Source organism: Musca domestica, unplaced genomic scaffold (assembly GCF_030504385.1).
Source record: "Musca domestica strain aabys unplaced genomic scaffold, Musca_domestica.polishedcontigs.V.1.1 2, whole genome shotgun sequence".
Taxonomy (NCBI): domain Eukaryota; kingdom Metazoa; phylum Arthropoda; class Insecta; order Diptera; family Muscidae; genus Musca; species Musca domestica.
The window spans coordinates 42,195,882-42,223,064 of record NW_026712249.1 but is presented as its reverse complement, the minus strand read 5'-3'; the positions used below and the strand labels follow the sequence as shown (position 1 = coordinate 42,223,064).

The following is a 27,183-nucleotide window of genomic DNA, read 5'->3' as shown; positions in this document are numbered from 1 at the left end:
TTGACTGGTTCTATATTTAGCATTGGGTGAAGGATAAAGATAAAATACTGAAATTAAATATTTAGTTTTCTAATGGTATTTGTGCTTAGGATTTGGGGTTGGTTTGAAAATGCGGCCTATATTTGTGCTAAATTTGGTATTGGGGAAAGGGATAGGAATAGAATGCTTAGATTTGATTTGGATTATCTGCTGATATTTGGAATTGAGTTATGGAGTTGGTTTTGAAAATGTGTACTATATTTCCAGGAAAAGAACTAAATGGTTATAAATTTGGTATTGGGTGAATGAATAGAGTTGGAATCCTGAAATATGATAATGAGGTTTCTGTTGGTATCTTTGATTGAGATATGGAAGTTATTTTGAAATGCGTTCTATATTTGTTCGAAAAGTACTAAATAGTACTGTATTTGGTACAATTTGGCATTGAGTTAACAGATAGATGGAGGTGGTTTCGGAAATTTGTACTAGAAAGCACTGAATGGTACTATATTTTGGATTAAGTGATTGGATAGGGCTGGAATCCTCAAATTTGATATTGAGGTGTTTGTTGGTATCTGTAATTGAGAAATGGAAGTGGTTTTGGAATTGTGAACTATAATTGTACGAAAAGTAATAAATTGGTACTAAATTTGGTATTGGGTAAAGGATAGGGCTGGAATCCTCAAATTTAATAGGGAGATCTCTGCTAATATCTGAAAAGTACTGAATGGCAATATGTTTGGCATTGGGTGAAGGGATAGAGATAGAATTCTGAAATTTGATATGTAAATTACTAGTGATATCTGTGCTTGAGATTTTGCGGAAATGCGTCCTATATTTGTACGAAAAGTACTAAATGGAACTAATTTTAGTATTGGGTGAAGGAGAACAGAGTTACAATCCGAAACTTTATATTGACGTCTCTGTTGGTGTCTGGAAGGTGATTTTGGACTGTTTACTATAATTGTATGAAAAGTACTAAATAGTACTAAATTTGGTATTAGCTGAAGAAATAGAGCTGGAATCCCGAAATTTAATATTGGGATCATTGTTGGCTTCTGGGATTGATATATGCAGGTGATTTTGGAAATGTGTACTAGAAGTGCACGAAAAGTACTAAATAGTACTTTTGAACTTTGTACTAAATAGTACTTTTTTCTCTGTAGGTATCTGGAATTGAATAATGCAGTTGGTTTTGGAAATGTGTACCATAATTTTACGAAAGGAACTAAATAGTACTTAAGTGGGTAGGAGGTGAAGAAGTATGGTCGGTATTCCGAAATGTGATATTGTGGTCTCTGTTAATATTTTTGACTGAGATATGGAGGTGGTTTTGAAATGCGTTCTATAATTTTGTGCGAAAATTACTAAATGTTACTTCATTTGGTCCAATTTGGTAGTAGATGTACAGATAATGCTAAAAATCTGAAATTTTGGTTTAGGGTAATATATTGGCTGTTCATGTGCAGGTTGGATATGTGGATGTCGTTTTGGATATGCTACTATGTTGGTATTGGGTAAAGAGTAGAGACAAAATTCTGAAATTGTATATATAAATTACTGGTGGTATCTCTGTTTAAGATTTGGTGGAAATGCGTCATATATGGTACGAAAAGTACTACATGGTACAAAATTTGGTATTGGGTGAAGGGAAGGGGCTGGAATTTAAAAATTTGATTTTGGTGTCTCTTTTGATACCTGGAATGGAAATAATTGAACGAAAAGTACTATATTTTGTAGTGGGTGAAGAAATAGAGCTGAAATCCTGAAATTTTATATTAAGGTCTCTGTTGGTATCTTTGATTGAGATATGGAGGTGGTTTGGAAATGTATCCTATATTTGTACGAAAGGTAGTAAATTTTACTAATTTTGGTGTTGTGTGAATAAGAGCTGGAATCCCTAAATCTGATTGAGGTCTCTGTTGATATCCGGTGGTTTAGCAAATGCGTGCTATAATTGTATAACTGTTCAGACTTTTGGAAAGAACCTAAAGTTTTAAGTTGTGCGTTTCGCTGAGGAAGTATCTAGCAATTGCTAGTTTCCTTTAAGTAAAATTTCCAAAAATTCCAGTAGGGCTCTCCTTGTCTTACTCCACAGCAAGAATAACCATCTCGTAAGACTTCAGGGTCCTAACTCTTAGCGATCGCTTATTAGCAATATTGTACTATTTCGTACATAATATTAATTTTTAATAACCCGTCCTAATTCCTGTACCCTTGAAAATAGAATTTCCAAAAACCCGATCTTATTCCCACCTATTTATAAAAAGGGTCATTTAGTGCGAAATTTTAGCTGTTAATGATCCCAAAACAACGAAGTTATACCTTTTAGTACTTCTTGTACCTTTATGGAATAAATGTCAAGACATTGCACTTTTTGCACATATTAGTACTTCTTGTACCTTAGTAGAATAAATGTCAAAACATTGCACTCCTTTCATATCATTCTTTCATCTTACTCAGAGCGACCCTCATGCCATTTTTCAAAGTTCTGTTTCCTCAACCTTAATAAAAATTGTGTACCTTTTAGTGCACTTGAAATTACGGATTTCCTAACAGCGACCACTCTAGCTCAATCCTATCTATCACTACTACTACTTATGAAAATATATTTTAAAAAATTTCAGAATTTCAAAACTCTAGCTCTTCCTTGCCGCTTTGTAACAGTTCCGTACCATTTTGTCACTATTTGTACTTTTTGTACCCTTTAAGTATGAATTTGTTAATCAACCCTACTTGTTTATTTTACTTAGTTATTTTATTTATTTATTTTTTGTTTTTGAGCTTCCGTCTATGAACTATTATTAAACAATATTCATTCTTCACAATCTATTAATAGATTTAACTAACAAAGATATCCACTCAAAATAGAATGCACGACATTATTCAATAAATATGGATTATTTGTCTCGATAATATGCAAATTGCACACACGAGAACAACATTTTTTGTTATTCAAACAAATCATCACGCACGCAATCAATCAATCAACCTATCAATTTGAACATCAATCCATTGCACATGTCAGCCTCAATTTCCCAGGCCCTGACGGAACAGTAGAAAAAAAATCCTATTAATTTCAATCAGTCACTTGTCATTGACCCAAATATTGAATATCGGACAAGAGGTCGGTCGCCATGGAGGGCAATGTTAATGCTTTTAAAATGGTTTAGCCTATGGATAGCAATTAGGGGATGGTGTCCAAAGCACTCCATGAATTGGATAAACACAAAGTATTTTGAGATGAAATCCCACATTTTCCACATAGAAACATAATTTTAATATCGGGAGAGATCTTTATGTGCGAATATTACCGAAAGGCATAGCTTTAAAAATTTCACTTTTGGTGAAGGGTGGAAAAATTAAAAATTATTCTCTTTTAGGACCAAAAAAATACAAGCGATACAATCTAGGGTTAGGGCTGAACTTTAAGGTAGAAACACGTAGAACAGTGTAATTGAACGGTCGATTAGAGGTAAAAATTTAAAATTTGGCATGAAATCCATTTGTGGTTCATATGATAAAAATTAGCCGATAATTTTGTAAAATTCTTCCTAAACAAAAGCTTTTGGGAAACAAAAAGCGTTTGGGAAGAGATAAATTCTGAAAATTTTCATAAGGTTCACTCTTGGCATAGAGAGATAACTAAGGTGGGCTATCAGAAATTTCTACTCTACCTGTATGAATATAAATAACAAGTATAAATTGATACATTTTTATAAAGTGATCGATAAAAGCTTGAACGTTAAGAGGATTTAGTATTCTGACTATTTTAGTAACATTAATTGATTTTTGCATAATTTTAGTGCTCATTTGCAAAAACAGTTCCATATATCAGTCCTAGACACCAAGAGTTATCGCAATATAAAACATCATGCTTTCAGCTCTATTCCTTCACCCAATTTAGTACCACTTACTACTTTTCGAACGATTATAGAACGCATTTCCAAAACCATATCTCAACACTAGATACCAACAGAGACCTCCATTACCAAATTTAGTACCATTAAGTACACATATACAGGGTGAGATTAAAAAACTGCAACCCACTTCAGACTGCTGTCATTTCCAAGCCACTTGTCCGACAGCTGTTAAAATTATTCCATTATATTGTTTATAAGCGTACAAACGCATTTTGCTGAGAATTTTCCAGAAAAATGTTATTCGTAATGGAATTCAAAAGTGATAGTGTGATTTCTTTATATTTGGCTAGAAACCCCTATCGTCAGAGGACTTCAGCATTTAAATGTGAATAAATCTTTTGTGTCTCGTACCATCGCTCGTTACCTTCATACTGGTAGCGTAGCTCGACGTCAAGCAAATGGACGGAAGAAAACAGCAACATTAGCAGAAATGGTTCGAAAAGTAAAGAAGCGACTTGATCGAAACTCGCGTCGCAGTGGTCGAAAAATGGCTCGTGGGCTGAACATATCGCAATATTCCATTCGGCAAATATTAAAAAATTATCTCGAGGTAAACCCATTGAAATTCCAAAAACGTGGAAGAACCTACACCGCAACAGAAAGAAAATAAACTCAAAAGAGCCAAAGAGTTGCTTCGCTTGGTCGAAAGTGGTGAACTGCCGAATTTGGTTTTCTCCGCTCCGATGAGAAAACATTCGTTGTCCTGCAGTTTGTAAACTAACAAAATGATCGTGTTTACTTGCCAAAGAGGTCAGCTGAAAATGTGCACTTACGGTTAGCCACCAGAACTCAAGCACCGGCCATGGTGATGGTGTGGGCCGTCACAACAGACGATGTTCGCTCTCCGCTCGTATTAATCGACCGTGGCATCAGAATAAATGCCGAATATTATCGCGAAAATATTTTGGAGGGTGTATTAAAGCCTTGGACACTCAAACATTTTGGCCGCAAACCTTGGACATTCCAACAGGACTCAACACAATCGCACTCTGCACGCGCCACCCAAGAATGGTTACAAAAGGAGGTTTCGTTGGACTATTGTATCTGGAGTATTTTGGAGAGCAAGGTTGGTACTAAAAAATACCAATGTGTCGATCACTTCAAGCAAGCACTTCGCCGGAAACGGGCCAAAATGCCGCAGAGCAACATTTGGGCAGCGTGCGACGGTTTCATTGGCCATTTGAAGGCCATAATTCGTGCCAAAGGTGACCAATTCGAACAAATTTAAACTTATTCTAAAATTTGATGCTATTTCCGACATTCTTTGCTTTTATTCAATAAAATAAAAAAAAATTGTAAAAATATGGCGTTTGACTTTGTGGCAGTTTTTTTTTATCTCACCCTGTATATTTAGAGTATGTAATATTGTACGCTTATAGCTGGACAATTGTTTTCCAAGTGTATGAAAAGTTCTAAATAGTACGACAAATTGTATAATTGCTGTTGGTTGAACAGATTAAGTCAAAATCTTGGTGTTTTTCGAGAGATTTTTTTTAATTTTTCAAGCTCCATTCGAATGGTGGAGGGTATAAAAAGTTCGGTCTGAACGTAGTTGCTTTTTTACTGTTTGTTTTTCAAAATATCTTGAAAAACTCAATGCTATTTTTAATTTTTTAAGCCTTTTTTCGATTTTATAGATGAAAGGAATATAAAACTTCGTTTCAAGCAGCATACAGGGCCAAGAGAGGAAATATTTTACACCAGATTTCCAGAACAAACTATACATCTATATACTATCCAATTTCGAATTCAATCCATATTAAGTAAAAATATTGCATATTATTAAGAGTACTTCCTTCGAGAGTAATTCTATACAAAATATATTTCATAAATATAATTATTTTTCAATTAATTTTTTTTTTTTTTTTAATTTTAATTTTGAGTAGAGTTGACCTTATCTTAAAAATTGTTTGCTAAGTTTTTGGCTAACATTTCGTTCACAAATTTCCTACTGATGCCATATAATTTTCATGTTACCTGTATTTCTTCATGCTTTTATTTCAAACTATAATCATTTTAAATGTCATTTTCCAAGTCTTCCACGAAATCTCTCTTGACATTTAAGTTTGTAACAGAAAATTCAATTATGGCTAGAATCATTTTACCTACAACCTCTCTTCAAATGGCATTGTGACAAATTAAATTTTCTCTTAGAAACACATTTAAAAACTAGTATCTTCCAATTATTGTTATTATTATTTTTTTTTTTTTTCTATTATAATTAAATCAAATTGTGTATATTTCTTGGATGGGTACTCACCAACAATTAAAAAGCCTTTGATATTTGAATTATTTGTAATTCAATTACTCGCCCAGCAGTGGAGTAAAGTCACGTCTTGTAGTACTACCCATAAGGATGGACAATTGCAGCATTGGTTAGAGCCGGTATTTGGTGGACTGGCAGATGGGATGGGATCGCTTTGGTTGAAGCAAATAATGTTGAATCTGCTGGTGGTTTGTTGGATTCTTGTAGTGCTAGGAGCTTGCAAAGCAATTCAATTCAAGTAGCCCAAAAGGTGAAGATGAAATTTGTGGTTTGGAAAGTAATTTTAATTTTACTTAAATTTATTTTTTTGGCATTTGTTTTAAATTTTATTTTTTTAATTAAATAATTAAATTTCACATTGAAATTGCATTTGCTTGTTATTTTATTAATTTGGATTTTATTTCAATATTTTTTTCTTCCTCTTGATGAAATACACCAACGACGACGATATGTTAAGATTGACGTAATGATATACACTTTAGTTCAATTTTATTTATTTTTTTTTTAATTATCTGCAAAGAGAGGGAGGGAGAGGAAGAGAGCAAAAAACACAATTAAATTGCATATTTTATTTATTTTTACGTAAATAATTTTAATTGAATTTATTTAATTATATTTTTAAATGAGTTTGTTTATTTATTTTATTGACAGGTGATGGTAGTTTTCTTTCTAAATTGAATTAAAACACACACACACATACACACAAACAAACATCCAAACATATGTGTATCTCGAATGTGAACCTCACACGACATGAATTCATGAGAAATCTGGAAATATTGTACAATCCACCATACATCGTTTTGTACATATGGAGTATATGGACTTTGACCTGGATAGATATACAAGTAAGTGGAAAATTATTGGAGTTCATATATACATATATGATGTGTGTCATGAAATTGCAGTTTAAGATAAAACAAGTAAGCAAAGGCTATAGTGGTGCGGGGCCGACCATGTGATACACTACAACACTACAATATGTTCAAAGTCTCCTTATATCCAAATCCATTTTGTAAAGTTTCGTTTTTTAAATAAGGTCAAAGAGCCCTATCCAGAAGTTACCCAGTCTTACTCTATTCATGTACTCCGTCGTGTTATATTCAAAACAATTTCACTTTTGATCCGTTTTATAGTTAAATATAATTCAATAGTCATCCAAAATGCTAGACTTCTTCATTGTCCTTAACACTCTTCTAATGCGAAATTCCGTGTCGATTAGTTTTCAATTGTGGCCTATAGAGCGACTACAAATTAGAAAAAAACATTAGTCTATTTGAACCTTTAAATGTACATTTTAAGAACAATAGGCTTTAATTCTGACCCTAACGCAACCCCATGAAATATCGTAAGGATCATACGATAATTGAGAGAAAACGTAGTGTTGAGTGGTGTAAAAATTTAGAAAATTTTCAATTTACCTATAATTGTAAGTCAAATTGAAAAAATCGCATGTGATAAAAATATGGCATAAATTGAAAAAATGGAACAACAGATATTCACTCATTTATTGGTATATTTTTCCGCGGATTTCTTAGATTTTTTACTTTTCTAGCAAGAGACCATTCCGAATTGAGGGGAATTGTGAAAATCGGCCCAGCGGTTCTTGACTTATTAGCAGAATAAATAAGATCTCTTTCTTTTACATATATATTGTTCTTATTTTGCTACATATATCCGATTTCTTGGCTATCAGCATCGCTTTAATGGTCAGAAGTGACCTTTTAATGTATTTGTGATTTGGCTGGCTTTGAAAATGTTCGCGGTTTAATGGAAATTGTCCTATTTTCTTACATAAAAGTTAGGGTCTATTTTAGCCGCTAAATATTGTACGATTGCCGTCCAAATAGATAGGCTTCTGCCCAGTCCTAAACTCTAACTCCATGCAAATTTCCGCGTCATTTGGTTCATAATTGTGGCCTACAGAGCAACTGTTTTTGGTCCATTTCAACCCCTAAATATTTTGCAATCATCTCCAAAAACAATAAACCCACCTCCATTTTCAATTTCGGGAGGATCGGACCACAATTGCGACCTGTAGCTTGATTACAAAATAACATGGACAGACGGACAGACGGACAGACGGACGGACGGACAAACATAGCTAGATCGACTCAGCTCGGCGAGATAGGAAGATTCATATATACTTTCCTGTGTGGAAAACCAATATTTCGAGGTGTTACATATTTTTTGGCCCAGTCAAACTTATAATACCCCCAACACATAGTGTTGTAGGCTATATTAATTTTGTCAACAAAGTATATATATTCTTGATCAAAGTCCTTCTGTCTATCTGTCTGTCCCGATATTCGGTATTTTGATTATTTTCGCGACATTGTTCACCGGAATTGTTTCAAATTTAACATTTGAATTTCGAAATGGATACTACAGCCTGAGACAGAAAATTGTCTGTGCAGCCCCCATATAACTGTACCTCCCGATATTCGGTATTTTGATGATTTTAACGACATTGTTCATCGGAATTGTTTCAAATTTGGTAGTTGAAGTTCGAAATGGATACTACACCCTTAGACAGAAAATTGTCTGTTCAAGTCCACGTCTTCGTATAGCCCCCATATAACTGTACCTCCCTATATTCGGTATTTTGATGATTTTAGCGACATTGTTCACCGGAATTGTTTCAAATTTGGCATTTGAAGTTCGAAATGGTTACTACAGCCTGAGACAGAAAATTGTCTGTGCAGGTCCACGTCTTCGTATAGCCCCCATATAACTGTACCTCCCGATATTCGGTATTTTGATGATTTTAGCGACATTGTTCACTGGAATTGTTTCAAATTTGGCATTTGAAGTTCGAAATTGATACTACAGCCTGAGACAAAAAATTGTCTATGCAGGTCCAGGTCTTCGTATTGGCCCCATATAACGGTACCTCCCTATATTCGGTATTTTGATGATTTTAGCGACATTGTTCACCGGAATTGTTTCAAATATGGCATTTGAAGTTCCAAATGGATACTACAGCCTGAGACAGAAAATTGTCTGTGCAGGTCCACGTCTTCGTATAGCCCCCATATAACTGTACCTCCCGATATTCGATGTTTTAATGATTTTAGCGACATTGTTCACTGCAATTACTTCAAATTTGGCATTTAAAGTTCGAAATGGATACTACAGCCTGAGACAGAAAATTGTCTGTGCAGGTCCACGTCTTCGTATAGCCCCCATATAACGGTACCTCCCTATATTCGGTATTTTTAAGATGTTAACAGAATTTTTGGCGAATGTCATATTTTTTCGAAAATTTCCAAATTCGTTCTAATTAGTGGAGGGTATTCAAAGTTCGGTCCGGCCGAACTTACTGCATTTTTACTTGCTTTTTTAAAAAAAAAAAAATTATTTAATGAAAGCAAAACATGTCGGAAATAGCATCAAATTTTAGAATAAATTTAGATTTGTTCGAAATGGTCACCATTGGCACGAATTATGACCTTCAAACGTCACAAGCTGCCAGAATGTTGCTCTGCGGTATTTTGGCCCACTCCCGGCGATGCGCTTGCTTGAGGTGATCGACACTTTAGTGCCAACCTTGCTTTTCAAAATACTCCAGACACAATATTCCAACGGATTGGTATCCGGAGATTCTGGTGACCATTGTGCGCTGGAAATGAGGCGAGGAACCTCATTTCGTAACTAATCTTGGGTGGTGCGTGCTGAGTGCGATGATGCTGAGTCCTGTTGGAAAGTACAAGGTCTGCGGCCAAAATGTTTGCGTGCCCACGGCTTTAATACACCCTCCAGAATATTTTCTCTATAATATTCGGCATTAATTCTGATGCCACGGTCGATTAATAAGAGCGGAGAGCGACCATCGGTTGTTATGCTGTGGGCCGCATCATCATCACCATGGCCGGCACTTGAGTTCTGGTGGCCAACCGAAGGTGCACATTTTCAGCTGACCTCTTTGGAAAGTAAATACGATAATTTTGTTTGTTTACAAACTGCTGGACAACGAATGTTTTTTCATCGGAAAAAACCATATTCGCCAGTTCACAACATTCGGCCAAGCGAAGCAACTCTTTAGCTCTTTTGAGTCTATTTTATTTCTGTTGCGGTGCAAACCCTTGCACTTTTTCAATGGCTTTACCCCGAGGTCATTGTTCAATATTTGCCGAATGGAATATTGAGATATGATCAGCTCCCGAGCCATTTTTCGGCCACTGCGACGCGGGTTTCGATCAAGCCGCTTATATACTTTTCGAACCATTTCTGCTGTTGCTGTTTTCTGACGTCGGTCTACGCTACCAGTATCACGGTAACGAGCGATAGTGCGAGACACAAAAGATTTATTCGCATTTAAATGCTGGAGTGCTCTACCGATAGCCACTTGTGGTTTTCCAGCCAAATATAAATAAATCACACTATCACGCTTGAATTCCATCACGAATAACTTTTCTTCTGGAAAATTCTCATCATAATCCTTTTTATGCTTGTAAACAATATAATAAGCTGTTACTGGAATAATTTTAACAGCTGTCGGACGAGTGGCTTTGAAATGACAGCAGTCTGAAGTTGGTTGCAGTTTTTTCATCTAACCCTGTAGAAGCTTTATTTTTAAGTAAGATGGCGAAAAATATAACTAAATATAAACCAAAATCTTCCCCATACACCCGCCCAGATTTAATAGCTCAGTTTTCCAGCAATAACCATTATTGATTGGGTTTTACAAAAAAAATATAATTTTTCTTACTAGTCTTTGTTTAATCCCTTTATTGTGTTCAATTTTTACCCCCGCTTATTCTTTGTTGCCCTCAATTCAACTTCCCAAAAGTTTCCCCGTCTCTTCTTTGTTTTATTTGCCCCATCAAATTTCAGTATTTTTCTATCCATGACAGTGTTGTTGGCTTCGTTAAACCATAAAATCATAATTAAATCAAATTCGCCAAAAGCACCAAAGAAAAACCGAAAACCGAGGCGTCAACCCAGCATTGAGAATGCTAATGTATCGATCGATTCGTAGCCAAACAATTCGACCATAGTCCGGAAAAGGAACAAGAAAAACGAAAAAGTTTTTGGTTTTGTTTTAGAATGACGCTTGCAAGAAATTGTGTAAAACTAGTTACATTGTTTTCGCAGTAATGGCGGTGGGGGTGGGGGGAGGTGTTTGCAGTCACCGGAAAAATTATGGTGGGATAGAAGAGTGGGATTTATCGGATATTGAAAAATTGGAGATGTAGTTTATTTAGCTTGTGAATGAAATACTTGAGAAAAATCGATGGCAGGATTTTGTAAGGGGATGCCTAATTATTTAAAAATAATTCTCGATATTTTACGGTTTTCATATTCAGCAAATCTCAATATTTAGGACGACATATTGAAATGACACTAATAAAAAACAGTCTTGCACATCTCAATTATTTCATGGCGTAACACACCCACTTAAATCATGATGTAGAACACCCACTAATATCATGACGTAGAACGCTCCCTGGCTTCTAAGTCATCGCTTACCGTCTGCCTTTGTAACGAGTAACACTTGAGTACGTCGTGGCGTATGATAACATTTTCATAACTCATACGCTATGTTGGAATCGAAAATTATTTGCTTTTTTTAGAACCTGCCAGATTCAACTATTTTCTTCGTAGGAAAAAATTGTAAATTTAAGTGTACTGAATTCCGGCCCATCTAAGAAAGTCTTACATAATTACGACTCACTTAATTGGAAAAGTGGAAAAAGGGTTACATATTTATATTTCTTTATTTACGAGGTGGTTAAGAAGACTTTGACAGCTTTATCAGCAGGCAAGCATACTTTCCAGCAACCGAGAGCCAGAATTTCGTTAATAATTTGGGACATACAAGAGTCCCCTACTTCGTTATCGAAAATACCAACATAAAATTTTAGATTCCTTCCAACAGTTCGTGTTATGTCTTTTTCGTACTCAAAATGCACAATTTGTTCAGCTTGAAAAAAAAATCAAAATTTTCTGGTCAAAACTTCATACAGCGTGCTATGTTTTCAGATTTTCAAGGTTCTAAAAATTCACAATTTGTTCAGTTTGAAAAAAAATGAAAATTTTTAAATCACAAATTTCATACAGCGAGCTATATTTTTAGTTTTTCAAGGTTCTAACTTCAGAATTTCAGCTTTATCCCTGCACCCAATACCAAATTTATTAAAATTTAGTACGCATATGCAAAACAATCTACATCTCTCCATCTGAGAACACCAAAATTAGTACCATTTAGTTCTTTTCTTTCAATTATAGCACAAATTTCACGAACCATCTCCATATCTCAATTTCAGATACCAACAGAAGCCTCAATATCATATTTCAGGTTCCTTTCACCCACACCCAAATTTGGTACTACTTAGTATTATCCGTGCAATTTAGTACACATTTCCAAAACCACCTTAATTTCTTAATTCCAGATACCAACAGAGACCTGAATATCAAAATTGAGAATTCCCTTCCTTTTCCTATATCCCTTAACTCAATACCGCCAAATCTCAAAAACAGATAGCGCCTGTTATCTAAATATTAAATTTGGAAATTTACGCTATATCCCTTCCCTCAATACCCAATATAGAGTCATTTAGTACTTTTCGAACAATTATAGTACACATTTCCAAAACCATCTCCATATATTATCACAGGCAACGACAGTGACATCTGCATCAAATTTCAAAATTTCAGCTCTATTCCTTCATTGTACTATTTAGTACTTTTCATATAATTATAGTACGCATTTCCAAATCCAGTTCATATCTCAATTCCAGATACCAACAGAGACCTTAATATCAAATTGGAAGAATCCAGCTTAGTACTTTTCGAAAAATTGTGGTACGCTTTTCTAAAACCACTACAGACACCAAAAGTGACATCTAAATTTCTAAATAAAAACGCATTTACCAAACCACCTCTATATCTGAATTCAGATACCAATAGAAGAGACTACAATATCAAGTTTGAAGATTTCAGCCCTATTCCTTCAACCATTACCAATTTTTGTACAGACCACCGCCAAATATCAAATACAGGTACCACCAGTAATCTAAATAGCTCTTTCGCTTCACAGAATACTAAATATAATACAATTCAGTACTTTTCGTACAATTATAGTACACATATCAGAAACCACCTTCATATTTTCAGACTACTCATGAACAACGACCCTGATACCAAATTTTAGATTACAAGATTACCAGATACCAAGAGAGACCTCAATATCAATTTTCCGGATTCCAGATCTATCTGTTTACTCAATAGCCAATTTAGTACTATTTAGTACTTTTTGTACACTTAAAGTACACATTTACAAAACTACCCCTATATTTTGATTTCAAATATCAACAGTAATCTAAATATCAAATTTCAGAATTGTATCTCCATCCCTTCACCCAATACCAAATATAATACAATTCAGTACTTTTCGTACGATTATAGTACACATTTCTGAAACCGCCTCCATATGTCCAGGCTACACAAATATAGCAAATTACAGATCTCAAGCACCACATGTTCACACAATTCCTCATTGTACCAAATAAAGTACTATTTAGTACTTTTCATGCGCTTGTAATACACATTTTCAATATCATCTCTTTATCACAAACCTACCACCAGCAGGGACCCCAATACCTACATTTCCCTTCACCCAAAGCGAAATCGTACCAAATTTAGTACAATTACACTTAGTATGCTTTTCCGAAACCACCTCCTACATCAGCCCCAATTTCACAAATTCATTTTTAAACCAAATTTCAAAATTTTCTATCCATTTATATATTTTTAAATGGTACCAATTTTGGTGCTTTTGGTGTACGTGTTGTTGGAATTTCGAAAAACCCTTTAGCTTGTCCATCATACCCTACACAACATTAAAGACTTTCACACCAAATTTCAGATTTAAAATTTCAGCTCTATTCCTTCTCCAATACCCAAGTTAATACTATTTATCATTTTTAGTACGTATTTCCAAATCCCTCGCCATTCATCAACCAATTCGCATGAATTGTTACCCTTATGCCACATTTTAGACTTCCAACTCAATATCATACCCAAATACCAAATTTTGTACCATTTAGTACTTTTTAGTACGTATTAAAAAAAAAAAAAACTATCCTATTGCCAAATTTCAGATTTCAAGCAGTATCACTTCACGCAATACCAAATTTAGTACTATTTAGTGCCTTGCGTACGCTTGCCGAACACATTGCCAAACTCAACAGTTTATCTTCACCCAACCCACCAGCAGAGGCCCCAATACCAATATATATGAAACCTCCAGATCAAATTATACCGAATTCTGTACCATTCAGCACAGTTGTTACACTTAGTACACATTTCCAAACACACCTACTTATATTAACACTAATTTTTTGCCAAATGTCAGGATTTTAGCTGTATCCGTTTACAAAATAAAAAGGTACGAAATTTAATGCTAGTTCGTACACTTCTAGTCCGAATTTTCAAAAAAAACAGCCTTATATCACTCCTACCCACCAAAATTGGACCGCATGTAAAATTTTGAAGATTCTAGCTTCAGTCGTTTTGCCGGGTCGTTGATGAATTCAGTCAGTCACTCATTTTTTGGTAGAGAAAATAAATGTTACGAGAAATGAGCCGAAAATGTCAATTTTCATAACTAACTGTTACCATCTGGAGTTAACCAAAATATGAAAACTGCTTTTTCGGGCGGACACAAATATTTGAAAATACCTTAAATTAAGTTAATGCTTTAAAATTTTTTTGTACATAATTCTTTGTCTTTTTGTCCCACAGTACGAATTGCCAAATATTTTTTTTTTTTTTTTTTTTTTTTTGGTGCGGTTAATTTGTCAGCTGTATAAAAACAACGTTTTTGTTTTTCTATCACAATTCCGCAATCGAACTATTGGACCTTAGTTGCATTTGTAGAAACTACCACAAAAAAACAGTAAAGAAAAAAAAAACGAAAATTTCGGTTGAAATTGATTGAGACGACAAAAAAAAGAAACCAATTTGATATGGCGTAGAAAAAGCACTTAGCCAAAGTAGAAAATGTGCGCAAAAGAGACGCTAAAAACCAACGAAACTAAAACCAAAAAAAAGCAGATGAAGCCAAACGAAACGAAAAGAAAATTGTACAAATTAGGGAATCCAATTTCCTGTATATTTTCATTTCCCGGAGATACAGGATATTTACTTTCAATTTTCCACCGAAAAGCAATATTTGGAAGAAATTGAACATATTTTTTCGGTCTTCGCTTTTATTTTTTTTATTTGGAAATGCATCATTGCTATGCGGTTAATGCATTTTCGTATAGATGCTATGGAACATCAAATCAATGGAAATTAAAGTCAATTTGTCGATCAAACCATTTTTAATTGATGGATGAAAATTGTTGGACATTTTCCTATTTCTCCGGATGTGCAATTTATGTTAGTTATTTATGAATGTATTGAACTCTGCATTAGATACTTTGTAACTGGTAGGGAATTAAGGAAATTCATAATAAAGACGATACAAAATAAAAGTCTGAATTGAAAATATCTTGCAAAGAGGTTAACTTAAAATCGAATCCCATATGCCTGAAGGATAATGAGGCTAAACTAATATAAATCGAGATTTGGAGGCTTCGAGTTTTATGCCTAAACAGAAAGCTAAGCTTTTTTGATAAATGCGAAAATTTGCATCCATGATATGAAGCAATAGGAGCATAGGGTTGGCTTTTTACAAAATATTTAAGTCGATTTAGTATCCAGCTGTATACATTAAGACTTAAGTACCATTTTCGCTTTTTTATAACCTCAGCCATATGGCTAGAGAGAGTATACGGGGTGAGATGAAAAAACTGCAACCAACTTCAGATTACTGTCATTTCTAAGCCACTCATCCGACAGCTGTTAAAATTATTCCAGTGACAGCTCATTATTTTATTTTCAAGCGGTCCAAAACATTTTGGTGAGAATCTTCCCGAAAAAAAGTTATTCGTAATGGAATTCAAGCGTGATAGTGTGGTTTCTTTATATTTGGCTGGAAAACCACAAGTGGCTATGGTTAGAGCACTCCAGCATTTAAATGTGAATAAATCTGTCGTGTCTCGTATCATCGCTCGTTACCGTGATGCTGGTAGCGTAGCCCAACGTCAAGGAAGTGGACGGAAGAAAGCAGCAAAATCAGCGGAAATGGTTCGAAAAGTAAAGAGCGATTTGATTGAACCCGCGTCGCAGTGGCCGAAAAATGACTGGTGAGCTGAACATAAAGCGATTGAAATTCCAAAAAGTGCAAGAACTTACTCAAGAGAGCTAACGAGTTGCTTCCCTTGGCCGAAAGTGGTGAACTGCCGAATTTGGTTTTCTCCGATGAGAAAACATTCGTTGTCAAAATGATCGTGTTTACTTGCCAAAGAAGTCGGCTGAAAATGTGCACCTTCGGTTGGCCACCATAACTCAATCGTCGGCCATGGAGATGGCGTGGACGCCATAACAGCCAATGGTCGCTTAATCGACCGTGGCATCAGAATAAATGCCGAATATTTTCGCGAAATTATTCTGAAGGGTGTATTAAAGCCTTGGGCATGAAAACATTTTGGCCGCAGGCCTTGGACATTCCATAAGCACCATCGCCACCGAAGACTGGTTACAATATGAGGTTCCTCGCTTCATTTCCAGCACACAGTGGTCACCGAAATCTTCGAATACCAATCCGATGGACTATTGTGTCTGGAGTATTTTGGAAAGCAAGGTTGGCACTAAAAAATACCAAAGTGTTGATCACCTCCAGCTGGCGCTTCGCCGGGAATGGGCCAAAATACCGCAGAGCAAAATTCGGGCAGGGTGTGACGGTTTCATTGGCCGATTGAAAGCCATAATTCGTGCCAAAGGCGAACAATTTGAACAAATCTAAACATATTCTAAAATTTGATTTTATTTCTTCAGGTCTCTTTAGGCCAAATCAGTTTCAGGACATTTGGAGTCGATCTAGCGATGTCCGTCCGTTCGTATGTCTGTCCGATAACACTCGAAGTGTGTATCCGATTTGGTCCAAACTTCGTACTTCGTAATATTATTATCAAATTTAGATCGAGTTCGGATATGGGCAATATCGGTCCACTCCTTCTGGTACCTCCCCCACAAAAAATCGAAATATCAAAAAAAAAAAAGAAAAAAGTATTAGTCGGTTTTGCCGAACTCAGCTAATGTTCCATTATTTTTTTTTTTAATATTTTGAATTCTGTTTTTGATTATTTTAACAGTTTACCCTCTATGCAGTAGGTTCCGAAGGAGTGGGGAGTACATTTCCTATCGGACCTAAATAAATATGATATAAATATTGCGACATGTCAGGGTTAGACTATATTTGTGATAATTTTTAGAAAATCGAGTAGACCGAAGTATTTAATTTTCACACTTCATCTCTAAAATATTGTTATGGGAAAACTTACAAGATCTCGAACATTTTGATCCAATTTTATACGAAATCATAAATTCCATATTCATTTCAGGTTTCTGGTTGAGAGAAATATTAAGATATAGCAAATTGTAAAGAATCGCTGACTTGTTTCGCAAAAGTATTGAAAATTGAGACCATTTGTGGGTGAGCTACAGAAAGGGGTTCGCAGATATGTATCAGATTTTGGGTTAGAAAAAATGTTTTTGTTTTTCAAAATCTTGAACCCTATTTGGGGGAGGTACCAGAGGAAACTGTCCGATGTCTACCATTTTTATAACAGATCTTGTGTTGGTGGAAATATTTAGAGGTACAGAGTCTGAATGGAATCGGATGTTAATTTCGCGGTTTATGAGCTTCATGGATGTTCAAAAGTTTTTAACCCTTTTGTGGGAGAAGCAGCAGAAGGAGTGGACCGATATATCGCATCTTTACAGCAAATCTTGCGTTGGTAGAAATAATGGAATGTGTGAAATATGAAGGGAACCGGATGCTTATTTCGGATTGTTGATGGTTGTGGTTATTCAAAACGTTGGCCCTTTGTGGAGGAGGTACCGGAAGAAATGGTCCTATCTCTAACATCTTTATTTATAGTTTCCTTTGTCGGGGACCATTATTTCGAGGTGTTACATAATTTTTGGCCCAATCAAACTTATGTATGATACCCCTAACACAAAGTGTTGTAGGGTATAATGACATAAAAGCCAATGATGAAAAATATATTCTCCGAAAATTATTGCCTATTATAAATACAAGTTCAAAAGAAAACGATAACAGTTGTCGCCAGTAAACTCGCCTGGTATAAATCAGGATTTTCTTTTACATAAATAGATTTGAAATCAACAGCAGGCTAGGCCTCTTGGTATTGATAGGAAAATATTGTCGATTAATTAGTATTTATTCTTAGCGTTACCTAATTAACAATTCATTACATTATTTAATATTAAGCGTCGCCTTGAAGTCTGCTTTACTTGATGTCATAGTTAAATCATAATGTCGTGCTTTTCTTAGCACCATATAAATTCTTGGAATAGGACATTAAAATTACGACTCACACAACATCAAATTCTATTTTTACAACAATAGTAATAACTCAAGACAATAGCAACAACAACAACAGCACATATGACATCCGAACGCGCCCTTCGAATTTAAGTGAATTAATAATGAAAAGCTCTTGAATGAATGACTCATAAACATAAGCGAGTAATTAATTTTATGTAAAGACCTAAATGTAAATGATCATAATGTCTTACAGTACAGGCACTCATACAGCTTTCACACAGTGCTGTTTATAAATGTGTAGATGTGTGCTGGTCGTTATGCGGTCACTTTTAATGAAACCAACTCTAACTGATTTTATTTCTTCATTGGTGGTCGTCGAGTAAAACTTTTAACAGTTCACATCTTAAAACTGCTGGTAAGACATCTTTCAGGATTTCTTTTTTCCTTTTTTGTCATTTATCAAAGCAAAAGAAAATGCATCTTAACTTTGCCCAAGCTTTTGCTTATTCAACAAAAAAAGTATTTAATTTGAAAAGTGTAAAAAGATTTTGAATTCGATGTCAAAGTTTCTGCTTTTCATTATGACCTCTGCAATGTTTGTTACCAGCAGCCTGTGACAGTCTTCTAATTTACTGCATTCATTACAACTTTGTTTGACGATAGTTTAGAATAACCAGCTAAAGAGAAGCCATGAAAAAATGCTATGAAATCATGGTCAAGAAGTAGTTGGAAAAATGACAAATGTCTATTTGATTTTAAGTTTAATGAGTTTTTTTGGTTAGGAAGAGAGGATTTTTTTAGTGTTTTTTGGCACCCCATGCCACATAACTGGTATATAAACCTTTTTCAGAAAAAATAACTTCCTTAATTGATTAGACATACTTCCTGCTTAAAAATATTCAATATATATATACATGTTCAATATGACTTTCTAGACTAAAACAAATAAAAAAGCCGGCCGGGCCGAACTTTGAATACCCTCCACCACATGGTACAAATTTTGGCAATTTTCAAAAAAAAAAAAAACCGTTAAAAATTCTGTTAAAGTCTTAAAAATACCGAATGTAGCCGGATATAAGGGTCTATACAACGACGTGGAACTGCATATGCAACTTTGGTCGTAAGCTATTACAATATTAAATGCGAAACTTGAAAACAAATATCTTTATATTGTAACCAAAATCATCAAAATACCAAATATAGGGAGGTATCATGGGCGTTATAAAACGTGGATCTGCACAGATAATTTTCTGGCATAGGCTGTAGTTTCCATTACGAACTTCAAATACAAAATTTGAAATAATTCCGGGGGCTGTACGAGGACGTGTAGCTACATGGCCCATTTTCTGGCATAGGCTGTTGTTTCCATTACGAATTTCAAATACAAAATTTGAAATAATTCCGGTAAATAATGCCGCTAAAATCATCAAAATACCGAATATCGAGAGGTACCGTTATATGGGGCCTATACGAAGACGTAGACCCGCACAGACATTTTTCTGTCTTAGGCTGTAGTATCCATTACGAACTTCAAATACCAATTTTCAAACAATTCCAGTAAATAATGCCGCTAAAATCACCAAAATACCGCATATCGGGAGGTATCGTTATATGAGGGCCACATGAAGACGTGGACCTACATGATCCATTTTCAATACCAAAGGTCCTGCAGACATAATACACATTTGAGTAAATTTTTATCAACTTACTTCATTTCGTTCGGAAGCTAGAGTGATTTCCACAGACCGACGGACAGACGAACGGACATTGCTAAATCCAAAATCTTTGTGGGGTCTAAAATGTATATTTTGAGGTGTTACAAACGGAATGACAACTTTAATATACTTTCCATGCTATGGTGGAGGGTATAAAAAATTATTTGATTCCAAATGTGCAAATGTAAAACGTCTCCACCAATATCAGGTATGGCCAATACCTTCTCGACAAAGCCAACAGGCTTTTATTTCACATTTAACAAGAGTTATGATTATTCAAAATATTGACCCCTTTGACCTGCCTTTTTCTCCCACCTAACTTAGCACTGACACAAATATTAGGATCTGCAAAGTGAGGTGAATTATTTTCTGTGAACATGTTTACCATTTGTGGGTGAGGTAATAAACGGAGTGGGCCGGTATTGCCCATCTCCGAATTCAATCAAAGTTTGATAATAATAATATGACGTTTTGGGTACTCCCTTCGACAGTTATCGTGCGAATCAGCCAAAGAGACAGACAGACTTACGGACGGACAAACACCTCTAAAACCACTCCAAAAACGGATTTGGTCCAAAGAGACCTAGAGTCTTAAACCGTTATTTCGGTGAGGCATGTTTTGGCCATATCAAATGATATATACATTCTGCAGCCATATGGCTGAGGGTAAAAAATCAAGTTAGAAATTATCAGTGATAATATATTCTCAACATATGACGATTTACATTTGTATATATGCGAAATATATGCGACCCAAAGCCTACTTATATTGCCCTTGATAATGTTTGGGACAAATCGTAGACCCCGCTCAATTTATATATCAAAGAGTTGTGAAATTATTGTGAAGCTAGAATCTTGAAATTTTGCACGAGGGTCAGTGTTAGTGCGTTGACGTGTGATAAGCCAGGGTTTTGGATTTTCGTACTAAAAGAGCACGGAAAGTACTAAAATGTATTAAACAGTGAATAACTTGTGTTGGACAAATGGAATGAGCTAGAATTCTGAAATTTGAAATGAGAGTCAATGATGGAGCGCAGGATAGATTTACCAAAGGGATTTTGAAAATTCAAACTATAAGGTTACAAATGGGAACTTGAAATTCTGAATAGAATCAAGGTTGGAAAGTACTTTTGATACATTAAGGTGGTTTTGGAACTGTGTTGTGGTAAACAGTACTACATTTGAAAGAGTTTGGTTTTGGGGTGAAGGGATTAAGTTGGAATTTGGTATTATTGTCTCTGTTGGTGGTAAGTTTGTGATAAAGATGTATTTTTGGAAATGTGTACTACAAGTGGACGAAAAGTACTAAATACTACTATATTTGGTACAATTTGGTATGGAGTAAACAGATAGTGCTTGAAATTTAAAATTTAAGATAAATAATGGAAATGTGTACTAAGCGTGCGAACAATTTTTGGAAAAGTTTGGTTTTGGGTTAAGGATGAAGCTGATATGTTGTATTAGGGACCCTGTAGGCTTGGATGGTAGGTAGGTTTGTGATAAAGTGGTGCCTTTGGAAATGTGTACTACGATTACACGGAAGTACTAAAAAGTACCATATTTGGTACAATTTTGTGTTGGTTCACTCCAGATAGTGGTTGAAATCTGAAATTTGGTAATATGGTCACTGCTTATGTGTGGCCTTGACATATGGAGGTAGTTTTGGAAATGACTATCATAATTGTACGAAACGTACTAAATAGTACTAGTATAGTTCTGAGGTGGAGGAGTATGGAGGTGGTTTTGGAAAAGTGTACTAAAATGCTTCAAAAAGTGCTTGAAATCTGAAATTTGGTGTTAGCGTCGGTGGTCATGTGCAGCATAGACATATGGAGGTGGTCTTGGTCTTCACAATAATTGTACAAAAAGTACTAAATTGTACTAAATTTGGGGTAGGTTGAAGAGATAGAGATGCAATTTTGAAAATTGATATTTGTGCTGTTTGCATCTGAGGTTGAGATTTTATTCGAAAATTACTAAACTGAACTGGATTTGGTGCTGGGTGTAGGGATAGGGCTGGAATCCTCAAATTTGATATTGAGGTATCTGTTGGTATGTGGGATTGGGATTGGAAGTGATTTTGGAAATGTGTTCTATAATTATACGAAAAATACTAAATAGTACTAACTTTGGTATTGAGTGACGGATTAGAGCTGAAATCCTGTAATTTTATATTTATATCACTGTTGGTGTCTAGCATTGAGATAAGTGGAGGTGGTTTTGGAAATGTGAAAAGGCTACCATATTGGGTGATGGGATCGAGCTGTAATCCTGAAATATAATATTTGCATTAATGTTCCCAAAAACCCCACAAATATTCTCCATTTTTTTATCAAATTTTCCCCGTCTCCTGAAAGAAACATAAAATGTAATTTTGGGCGAAAGGTGTCAAAAGGAAAAATATTTTACACAATATTACATTATAAATCTCAGAATAAACCATATATCTAGGTGCAATAGTTTTCATGAAATTTACTTTCAGCATTTTGTACTAAAAGTGAAATTTATGTTTGTTGTTTTTTGTTTACTTCTAATTTAACACGTATCCAATTAGTGTCAAAATTACCCCTTTTCAGCTATTTTTGAAGTTTTCATATATACAGTTGAAATTCACTGCCTCAAAGCGTTTTTTTTTATTGAGTGTTGAAGATTTGATTACTTCTTAAGTTATAGCATGATATTGTAGTCCTGATGAATCGTTCCCTACATTTACATACCCCATGCATAACGGTGTCTTCTCAATAATAATAATAATAATAATGATGTCAATTTCAGGACGCACCATACATTGACGAACCACCGCTGTTAATGTGACAATCATCCGAGTGAGTGACGTACGTAAAATACATTTCTTCCTGTGCTAGTTATTTTCAATTTTGCTTTTCTAAGACAGTTTCCGTTGCTTCGGCAACAGAACTCTGCTGGAGGAGAGAGGTAGAGAGATGCAGACTCAAAGCATTTAAAATAGATGTTTCATTGAAATGACAGGCAGCAACGGATGTATTGACGACAGTCAAAGGAGATGTCATGTTACAATACATCGGAACGAACCCTCGCACATCTATGACAAACGACATTGACCCCAATACCTTATAATAATTAGGGGTGGGATGAGAGCCAACGTCGATATAAAGCAAAAAAAAAAAGAATACAATATTTTCAAATATATACATTTTATATTATATTTCTTTTATATTATGTTTACAAATTGATTGGTAACGTGTATGCAAAAAAAAAAATTTGGTGCCACTTATGCATTTCCTTATATAAATTAAATGTGTTTCCCAATTGAAATTGAGTTAGGAGTTTCAGGGGTGGTAATTTCAAAAGGCATTCAATACATGTGTGTGTGTTTGCCCTAAGATTATTATGTTTTCTCTTGGTACAAGTTAAAAACGCCTTCAATTCTTATACCCTCCATTATTCTATGGAGGGTATATTAATCTTGTGATCCTCGTTGTAACTCCTCGAAGGACTCATGTTAGACCCTATAAAGTACATATATTCTGGATCAGTGCAATATTCTAAGTCGATTTAGCGATGTCTATCTTTCTGTGTGTTTGACCGTCCGTCTGTTATAACCACACAAACTTTCGAACGTATTAAGATAGCAGGCTATAATTTTGCACATATGTGTATTAAGCAGTTGAAATTCGTAAATGGGCCATCTCGATCCACGTTTTTGTATGGGCCTCATATAACGGTATCTCCCTATATTCGGTATTTTGATGATTTTTGCGACTCTATTCACCGGAACTGTTTCTAATCTCCTATTTGAAGTTCTCAAATGGTACTTCAGTCCATGACAATATTCTGTATTTTCATGATTTTTGAGACCTTACAGTCCAAAGTGGTCTCAAATTTCATATCTAAAGTTCGGAATCAGTGCTACAGCCTACGACAGAAAATTACTAATGCAGGTCCACGTTTTCGTGTAGCCGTCATATAACGGTACCTCCAGATATTCAGTATTTTGATGATTTTAGCGGCATTTTTCAGCGGAATTGTTTCAAATTTCATATTTGAAGCTCCGAATCGGTATTTCACCCTATGACAAAATAAATTACTTATGATGGACCACGCCTTCGCATATCCCCATATAAGGAGTTTAATTTAAAAACTATTTTTCTACGGATTTATTTATTTTTTTATTTTTGTTTTTATTTATTTATTTATTATTTTTTTTTTTTTGAAATTCTTCAAGTTACTTCAGGATGGTGGAGGGTATTACATGTTCGACCCGACCAAACTTTTACTTTTTTTTGTATTCAAAATGCAAAAATGGTTCACTTAAAAAAAAAAATAATACCTCATACATCGTACTAAATTTTCAGATTTTCAAGGATTTATATATTATTTAAGTTTTTAATTTTTGTAAAAATAACAGTACCCTTTTTTTAAATCACCTCCTTTTCTCGACCATAGACATCAACAATGACATCTATTTCAAGTTTCAGGATTCCAGCTCTATCCTTTCACCCTATACTAAAATTGTAAGCGTTTAGTACATTTCGAACAATTGTAGTACGCATTTTCAGAACAATCTCCATATCTCAATCTCAGATGCCATCGGTGACCATTATATTAAATTTCATGATCTCAGCTCTATAATTTCCCCTATTAACAAATTTAGAGCCATTTAGTACTTTTCCCGCAAATGTAGGACACATTTCCAAAACCACGTCCATATCTTAACCAGAGACACCAAGAATGAACTCTCTTTCAAATTTGAGGATTCCAGCCAACCAATACTCAATTTAGCACTACTAAGTATTGTTCGAACAATTATTGTACACATTCTAAGACCTCCTCTTTAACCACAGACATCTATACTAAATTTCGGGATTCCAGCTCTATCCATTCACTTAATTCACAATGTACTACTATTTAGTACTTTTCGTACAATTGTAGTAAACATTTCTTCCATATCTCAAACCCAGGTGCCAATAAAGACCTCAATATCGAACTTGAGGATTCCAGTCATATCCCTACACCAAATCCGAATGTTGTATAATTTAGTAGGACACATTTCTAAACCAATTTGTTCCAAATATCGAATTTCAAAATTGTATCTTCCGAAACCGCCTCCATTTAGTACGATTTAGTACTTTTCGTACAACTATAGTACACCTTTCTAAAATCACCTTCATATGTCCAACAACTACCCTAACACCAAATATCAGTTTTCAAGCACTATCTATTTACCCAATCCCCAAAGGTACAAAATATAGTACTATTAAACATTTCCAAAATCACCTCTATATCATAAACCTACCACCAACAGGGACCCCCAATACAAAATTTCAAAATTCCTGCTTCAACCTTACATCATAAATCGAAAAGTTAAAAATTTAATGGCACTAAGTACAGTTCGCAAACTTAGAACATATTTCCATAATGCTTATTTCGCTTCCTATGCGGGGGAGCTACCAGAAGAAATGGTCCGATCTCTACCATATTTATAACAGCTCTCATGTTGATAGAAATATTGAGATGTATTAATTCTGAATGAAATCGAATTTTCATTTCCCGTTTTATGAGCTTCGTAGTTATTCAAAATTGTGACCCTCTGTGGGGGATGTACCAGAAGGAGTGGACCAATACATTCCATCTTCACAGCATATCTTGTGTTAGTAGAAATAAAGGGATGTTTGAAATATGAAGAGAACCGGATGCTTATTTCGGATTTCGTAACCGTTTTGGTTATTCAAAACTTTGACCCTTTGTAGGAGAGATACCGGAAGGAATGGTCCTATCTCTACCATCTTTATAACAGATCTTGTGTTGATGGAAATGTTGAGATGTATTAAATTTGAACGATATCGAATTTTAATTTCGTGTTTTATGACCTTCGTAGATATTCAAATTTTTGATCCTTTGTGTGGGTGGTACCAAAAGGCGTTGACCAATATTTTCCATCTTCACACCAGAACTTCGGCTAATAATATATTGTGATGTGTGTACTTTGAAGACAGTCGGTCTCTTACATCGCATTTAATAAAAGTTATAATTATTCAAAATTTTGACCATTTGTGGGGGAGGTACTTGATGGAGTGAACCGATATTGTCACATCTGATTCAAATATTAGGATTTGCAAAGTTGGGAAAAATCGGACTATCGTTTCTTTTTCAGTGCAATTTTTTTTAATTTCGACCTTTTGTGGTGGAGGTACCAGAGGGAGTGGACCGAATATTGGCCATCTCCGATCTCGATCTAAGTTTGACAAAAATATTACGATGTACAAAGTTTGGACCAAATCGGATACTACCTTCGATAGTTATCGTGCGCACCAGCCAAACAGACAGACGGACGGACATCGCTAGATCGACTCTAAATGTCCTGAAACGGATTTGGTCTAAAATCGTTATTTTGACGAGGCACGTTTTGGTCGTATCAAATAATAGTTATATGGTTGAGGATATAAAAACAAAAAATGGGGCATTACCATTGTGTGGCGACCATGTTTCTATTTTTTGTATAAAAGTTCTAGATTAACTAGGAACTTAGGAAAGTACGAAAGGTCATAGGGGCTATACATGTAGATAGACCGATATTATCCATTTTCGAAATTGACCCTAATTCTTATGTTGGAAACGTACACAAATATCGTACATAGCGAAAAACATACATTTTATACAATAGATGGCCGTATTATAAAATCCTCAAACTACCCTCTCCAGTGGTTATCGCACAAAACTAATTAACGATCGATTATTTTCCAGTTATTTTATCGTATTACACATCTCAGATGTCAATCGCTTTTTTTGTTTTTGCTCTAGTTATTTGTTGCAATATCCATGGAGTATGCATTGAGCTCTTGTTTCTGCAGGTGACCTGACCGACCAGATAGCCAGACAGCCAGCCAACCACTTGAAACCACTGAAATGCAATTAATG

The 27,183-nt window shown here is 35.0% G+C and overlaps 1 protein-coding gene across 3 annotated transcripts in view; it reads left to right on the top strand.

Annotated features, from left to right (window-relative positions):
- The window catches only part of LOC101899545 (zinc finger transcription factor lin-29), a 412,168-nt gene that overhangs the window by 339,927 nt on the left and 45,058 nt on the right, over nucleotides 1-27,183 (top strand). For 2 of the 3 annotated variants that reach the window (XR_009342123.1, XR_009342122.1), the window contains one exon: nucleotides 6,820-7,016. The exons of the other annotated variant lie outside the window; for it this stretch is intronic. The gene's annotated coding sequence lies outside the window, so the exon portion shown is untranslated. The remainder of the gene's footprint in view (nucleotides 1-6,819; nucleotides 7,017-27,183) is intronic. 3 annotated transcript variants of the gene reach the window in all.